This window comes from Aplysia californica, unplaced genomic scaffold, assembly GCF_000002075.1.
Source record: "Aplysia californica isolate F4 #8 unplaced genomic scaffold, AplCal3.0 scaffold00351, whole genome shotgun sequence".
NCBI classification, from domain to species: Eukaryota; Metazoa; Mollusca; class Gastropoda; order Aplysiida; family Aplysiidae; genus Aplysia; species Aplysia californica.
Window position 1 is genome coordinate 85939 of NW_004797621.1, and position 7646 is coordinate 93584.

The 7646-nt window shown below is 38.2% G+C and overlaps 1 non-coding gene across 1 annotated transcript in view; it reads left to right on the top strand.

Moving 5' to 3' along the window:
- The window catches only part of LOC101853397, a 6255-nt gene extending 1353 nt beyond the window's left edge, over nucleotides 1–4902 (top strand). Inside the window, exons 2-4 of the transcript XR_004858771.1 lie at nucleotides 414–573; nucleotides 1755–1945; nucleotides 4669–4902. This is a non-coding gene — a transcript (uncharacterized LOC101853397). The remainder of the gene's footprint in view (nucleotides 1–413; nucleotides 574–1754; nucleotides 1946–4668) is intronic.
- The last annotated feature ends 2744 nt before the right edge of the window (nucleotides 4903–7646 follow it).

Here is a 7646-nt window from a genome sequence, read left to right on the forward strand (position 1 = left end):
CCCCCCCAAATTCATTTGTCTTTTCATTTTTTTTATCGGTCTTCGTCCCTTTTATAAATGCAAGTGCAAGTCTGTCAGGCTCGGCTGTATTGTATTTTCCCCCAAATTTGTTCATTTTTCTTCTATCATTCTTCGTCCTTTTTTCTATTTACATTTTCCCCTTATTTCCTCATTTCTTTTCTATCGTTCTTTTTCCTTCTTGTTCTGTTTACATTCCCCCCTTATTTCTTATTTCCTTGTTTCTTTTATATCGTTCTGAGACCTTTTTTATTTTAACATTTTCACCATATTTGTTCATTTTCTTTCTATCGTTCTTCGTCCTTGTTTTTTAAATTTAAAAATTCCCCACCATTTCCCCCATATTTGTTCAATGCTTTTCAACCGTTCCCCATTCCTATACATGTATTTTACAGATGCCAGTGCAGACCCCCCATCTGCCGGCTCACGTGTGTGAACCTGTGCCTCTTCGGCTTTGAGCTTGACAGAGACGGCTGCCCCACCTGTCAGTGTCTCCGACCCACGTGTCCCAAGGTCCGCTGTAACAACCCACGGACGTGCACGAGGGGATACAAGGTAGGTTATCGGTGTCGGTGTCGGTGGTGTAGCGGTTGGGTGCTTCGCTGTCGAACGCAGGAGACCCGAGTTATATTCCCGAGTGGAGAGAGAGCTGTTTTCATCGAGTATCTCGATCTTTCTTAAAAGCGACCAATTGTCTAGGCTGTTGACATTATCAAAGCTATTTCTCGCTTCCCCAGAATTCTGTTGCAAGTATAAATTATTAGTTGGGTACACCCGTTCGATAAACGGACTCAAATTACTCAAAAGAATCGATTGTCAAGTCATTTGCGCTCTGTTTGTGAACGGAAGCCTCACGTGTTTACAATGACGTCTAAGAAAACGGCTTTCCCCAAAAGTAGATCTAAACGAAACTAATGAAAAACTGAAAATTAAACTACAATGGCTTTAGACTCTTCAATAAAACTGTGCACCCTTTGAATGATTCTGAACCACCGGTAATTTTTTCAAGTTTGAAAGATGAGTGTTTCGGGAGGTTTAGCCAGCCAATATGACGAACTTTCACAAATGTAAGATAGATACAAAAATGTATATATATATATATATATATATATATATATATATATATATATATATATATATATTTTATATTGGAACAGAAGAGTCATATCCTTGATTTTAAAAAACTCATATAGCCTTCCATTAAATAACAATCTTTATCGGTGGAAACTCATAAATTCAACCTTAAGTGTAACTCTCATGAAATTTAAGACGAATTTCACTTTATTTTCTACCGTCTAAATTTTGTCAATCACAGGAAATACATGTAGTTAATTCACCCCAGCCTGACCCGGCTCAGTGACAGAAATTTGCAATGTTTGACCCATGATAAGAGATATGTGCACAACCTGTACCTTTTCATTATGGAAACTTTATTTAACAACTTAGTGTGTTATATGATGTGATGTTGGCCAATGGCTTTACTTTACTTTTACTTTTATCCGCCGCTTATATCCTTTTGGGTGTCGCGGGAAGAAAGAGACGTCTCTCTGCAACCAGCCGGAGAGCTGGGGTCAGGGGGATGCGGTGGGTGGTTAGTGTTTCCCTGAATCCATCTATCCAGGTCGTTCTCTGTCGCCCTCTAGTCATGTTGCCATCGAATTTTTTGATGAACCGAAAAAGCAAATGGCTTTAAACACTGTATAAACAGACTAACATACTTTCTCTTTTCCCCACAGTACAACAAATATGGCTGCAACACTTGCCGCTGCAAGAGACCTTTCTGCCCACAGCGCCGGTGTTGGCGAGTGTGTGAGTTTGGTCACGTGATACGTTATGACGGATGTGTGACGTGCTACTGCAGGGATGGCCCGTGTCCGGAACTGGACTGTACTGAGGAGTGTGCTAACGGTCGGATCATTGATACAAGGTGACATGTAATTTTTTTGCGGTTTATAAAAGATACGTTTCTAAAAAGGCAAGAACAGACAGATATAGAAATTCATTCGTACCAAATGCAGTGAGGTTACTGTACACACAGTACTACAAATGAAACAGAGAGAGAGAGAGAGAGAGAGAGAGAGAGAGAGAGAGAGAGAGAGAGAGAATGTTTTACGGGGCGGGTTGTCCCAGCACGTGAGACATGTATTTACTAATGTCCTGTCTTGTGTGTATGCGTGAGAGCACCTAACTTTTGTAAAGTCTACTACCATTGTTCAGGAACAAGACAAATTTTTCCCATGCGAGATGAATAAAGATTGTCATTGTCATTTACACAACTATCCATACAATTTAGATTGTTCAAATAATTTAGGATGCGTGGTTCAACCCTACCTGTCAGGGCCAATCAGAATACAAAGTCTCAGCTGAAAGACGGATCACAAAAGAACTCAGTCAAAGAGTGTGTCTTCCATTTATTAGTTTTATTATAACTGGAATTTTTAAAAAAAATACAAAGAAATGCCCAAACTCTCCAATGCATACAAATCCAACCAGTTAAATCAGATTGAGTAACATCTCGCTCTCATCCTGTCTTACTAGGCATATTGATTGTCAACAGAAAATAGGATTATCAAGTTTCAACATGGAAAAGCGGTACTGATTAACACACTTAATCCACGAGAAAATATAGTTCCTGACACTCTGTTTGACCCCAAATAACTATTCCATAAAAATGTTCCCCACAAGGGAATCGAACTCAGGTCTACTGTGTACAACGGCGGAGTGCCTAACCGTTTCCCCACCAATTCTGATGTTTCAAGGCATGCTACGTATATGCTGGCATTAATACATATGAAGACTACAGGTAGTCACAAACTGAAAATCATGAGAGTACCAATGTTAAACGCTTGTTGACTCAGAACTGTATTTCTGTTCAACTGTAGGTAGATTATTCTTGTTTAATTTACCATTAAACAACACTTAACAATAAACCACCAGTCAAACAAATATAAAGTTATGAGTCCACAAGCTTTTAAAATTGTCACCCTCACAATTTCCAGTTTGTGACTACCGTCGTTGTTCCCCTGTGCTCTTCAAAAATGTTATACATAATACAATTGTATACTCACATTTCACATTAATAATAATATTAAAATAAATCCACCATTGCGGTGCAGTGGCCAGTTTCTTAACCTCATTGGCCAATGAGTTGGGGGTTCTATACTGTGTCAGACATGTCTAGTATCGGGATCTTATCGCAGGGCAGTATCACACACTATTCTATTTGGCCCAACAGACAACATCGAAGCTGTGTGTTCTCCACAATAATTGTGAGGCAGCGTGGTGAAATCAAGCACTCGTCAAAATAATGAAATCAAAGAAATTATCACTTAATTGGCCAATGGGCATTTTTTTCTTCTAATTTTCTTTCTTTGGGTCAGCACCTTTAATGTCCATTAAAGAACACATTCCTGTGTGGACATCACTGAAAAATGTTGATTAAAGGTACAAAAAGTGTACATTTTCTATTTTCATGAACTCTCAAGATAAGGAAATAATTAAACTTTGGCAGCCATTTTCCACTATTTTTAGCTCTGAACCAGGCGACCCCTTGGCCTTCAATCGCAATTATCTCGACTTGTATTCGAGATAACTGGATATTTTTTTCTTCGAAAGCAAGACAAGTGAACAATCTTTAAGATGATACCAATGACTAAACAGGATCACAAATCGACGAGCACCCGATTCCACTATGTCGCAACACAACAACTGATCTGAATTGTGTCCATTGGAGCCACATAGTGTTAACAAAACGAAAGCAAAACAACGAAATCATCGTAACTTCAGATATTTTGTCAACAAGAGAAATAAACCTGTATATAAAATAGCTTGTTTATTTATTGTTTATAAATGTTTATGAAGTATGAAAGTCAACAATATCATAGCCTAAGCATAAACATATTATTTACTGCACTTTTAATGTTACATCTCAGTGTGTAGGCGGTTCGTAGGCGCTGTGATATGCTTTGCTCTTTTTTCCTATCAAACACGCCATGTTGTCCAGATCTCTCCCCCATTTTGTGTTTGTTACTCTCTTATAAAGACTTTGATCGTCGGCATCTATGATCTTATGGCGTTGCAAGTGCCGTCAAACTTTTACTTATCTCTTTCTACACCATGAGCCTGTATATCGGTGTCTTTCTTATACAACTTTTGACTCGGGTGGTTGGAGGGCACGACTGGTAAGTCCATCTGTTGTTTCCAGTTTGTCTGTCTTTCTTTTTCACAACACTGTTATTCCCATTATTGTGTCGATGTGATTCTCTTCACCTAAGCAAAACAAACAACTTCTGTCATTGTGCCTATCATTTGTGGAACAGAAAGAGTTAATACGCCGGCAGGAGATGCGACGGTTCTAAAGAAAAAGAATACATCATGTACTATGGCACTTACACAATCACGCTTTGTCCACAATCTACAATAGTTATTTACTCTGGGATACTTTGTACTATTCCACAACAAATTAATTAATATTCTCCATCTTTTCTCAGCGGGTGTTTGGAGGGCGCCACTGGTAGGTCCTACTTCTATACTTTCCCTCTGTTGTTTCTGTCTGTCTGTCTTACCTTTTTCCCAGCACTTAAATGACCACCATTGTGTCGATGTGCTTCTCTTTACCCCAACAAACAAAACCTCCGTCTTTGCCCCCAGCACCGGATGTGAGACCTGCACTTGTCGACCTCCCGTGACGTGCCAAGTCCTGTCCTGTGGAGACTGCCCCAATGGTTTTGTCCTTGATGGCGACGGGTGCCAGACATGCGTCTGTCTGTAGGATGCCATAGAAATAAGAGAGAAATGGATTCCTCTTGGATGTGTTTTATTGGACCTATCGTTCGGTTGGGAAACATTAAAGCAACAATAAAAAATGAATATAATTTCTTCTCAGTTGACGACTTAAAAGCACATTCCTACTTCAACAGTATTCATCTTCTCGCTTTTTGTCGTTTCACTCAGTCATCCTCATCCAGTGCCAGATCTACGACAGATACCGGCTATCATGGTTCTCCATTCATTCCTTTGCTCGGTTGCTCTAAAAAAATCTATGTTTCCCTGATCTTTTCCTGTTACCCATTTGTTTAGGTTCCCCAAGTGGATTGTTCTGGGCCTACCCCTGCCTCGTTTGCCTTTCACTCAATACCACCAAAGAATAAAGATTAACCGGCGGCTCTGGTGTTGGGGCTAGATCTAGCTGCTTCGTTGTCCCAAACAAGAGACCCACGCTCGACTCCAGACTGGGGATAATTTTTATCGTTCCCGATTGGGGAGAATTTTTATCGAGTCTCTCGTTCTTTCTGATAAAATGTTGTGTCCATCTCAGGCTGGGTTCGCCCTGACAGGCAGGGTGGGGAGCCCGCCTCCTAAATGATATAAATTAATAGTGTCGATAAATATGTTTAATCACAATGAAGTACAATCCGTCATTATAATGTACGTCAAAGACAGGACTCGTCACATAACAATAATAATAACAATAATAGTAATAATAATAATAATAATAATAATTATAATAATAATAATAATAATAATAATAATAATAATAATAATATAATAATAGATAGCATTTGTACAGCGCAAATCCCCGCTCAACAGCAAGCTCTATGCGCTTCACAATCTAATATAATATCATGCAAAGACAAGGAATCACGAGAAAACAACAAACAAACAAAACAAAACATCAAAACAACTGAGGGATAGCGAAATACACGACATGGCAGTTACAACATGCAAGCCCAGCTGATGTAAAAATAAAGTACAAGTCATTACATTAAAGATTGTGCCTTTTTCCTTCCTTTCTAAATCAATGTTGTTTCTTTCAAGGAACAAAATACAAAATCACGTAAAAATGGATACATTATTCTCAGTATCACAAGATGATTTAATTGTTTTTATTTCGATGGTTAAGGTGGGGGGGGGGGGGGGGGGGCTACACCTGGAGGCTATCTCGCTTATTACAGTACCGAATTTTACCAAATTTCCCACATATAACAAGCATAGTAAGGAGTCTTAAAATCCTCAATCAAATTTGAGAAAAAAGTTTCGTTTCCATGGATACGCCGCCATATTGGATTTTATTGACATGTTTTACGTAATGAATACCGCACTTATCGCTTATGGAAATTGATTGTTTTTTTGAATGCGTGTTCACAAACATTAGATCTAAAAATTTGTCTGTTGTTTTTTTCCTAATCGAATTAGAAACTTTTTAATGAATTTTTTCCTGAGGTAGCATTCAAGTTTGCGAAAAATCCGTGAAAATCCACACTTCAGACACCACCACCAAAAATCTATTCCATATATAAAAAATTCAACAGACAAATATTTAGTATTACCTCTTCTCTTTATTCTGTGAAAATATCATGAAGATTGGATGAAAAATGGTGGAGTTATTCAAAAAAGTATAGAGAAAAGTCGCATTTTGAGAAAATGGCCGATAAAGACAAATAAAATACTGACTTTATGAGGAAATGGTGGTTACAAACATGCCCGGTACGGGATAAAATGCGGTTTTTGGGGGGTTCTCATACCATGATATAGTTGTAGGAGAGGCCGAGGAAGCTAAACATGCCTACAACTCAAATTCCATGATTTTGAGCCGAATTTTTATTTTGGGGGTGTAGCCCCCCCCCCTTCCCTTAAAAGAATTGCTTCTATGTAGGCATGCTGAGGAAAAGAAATAAATATTCAGAGTGCATATTATAATGATTTATGCAATAAATACCCAACACAAAGCGAACCCTCTCACCATATTTCTCTTTGTTCGTCCACCACAAGCAACAGAGAACAACAATAACAATTAAATCGGGGATCATGAGATACGATTGTCAAATGGATGATTTACTTCTACTTTAAAATACATACATGAATAAATAATATTTCTTTTATAACATTTGGCACCGTGCAGTCGTAACTAATATATTATTATTTTTCTTTCTTTTTTTTGTTTTTGGTAATGCTACAAGGTACATTTGTTGCTATTTTAAATGTTTTTTTAAAAGCCATTTTGTTACATGCATTGCGTTTTTTGTTACATGCATTGCGTTTGTTCTCGCCAGTAGAAAATCAAGATTGCAAAATTAAAAGACAAATGTTATCGTCCGCCTTTCTTCATTTTGTATCATGAAAACAACACCAAACACGATATACTTACTGTGACAAAGATGTATTGTTATTCTGTCACTCCTTTCTGTTCTCGAATGACATCGGCCAAAATCTTGATTCCCTTGAAAAGGAGAAAACAAGAACATTTTATTCATGGACGTACCTACTTCCCAGGAACATGCATGCCGAGTCTTAATGGAAAAATACCCATATATTTTTTTGGAAGCGTCTTTGTAATAAAAAAATATTTGTTTACCGTATTTCTACGCATGTTGAGACTCATGATAGTCATTTTAGCAGCCCCCCTTTTTATGAAAAGAAATCATACACCTATTCAAACACACATGAACACACACACAAACACACACACACACACACACACACACACACACACACATACATACACACACAAACACACACACATACACACACCCACCCACACACCCACTGTAAGATAATATGTAACCATTGATCTGTCTACAGTAATATACGTGTCTTTTCCTACCCCCCGCCCCACACCCATCAAAACA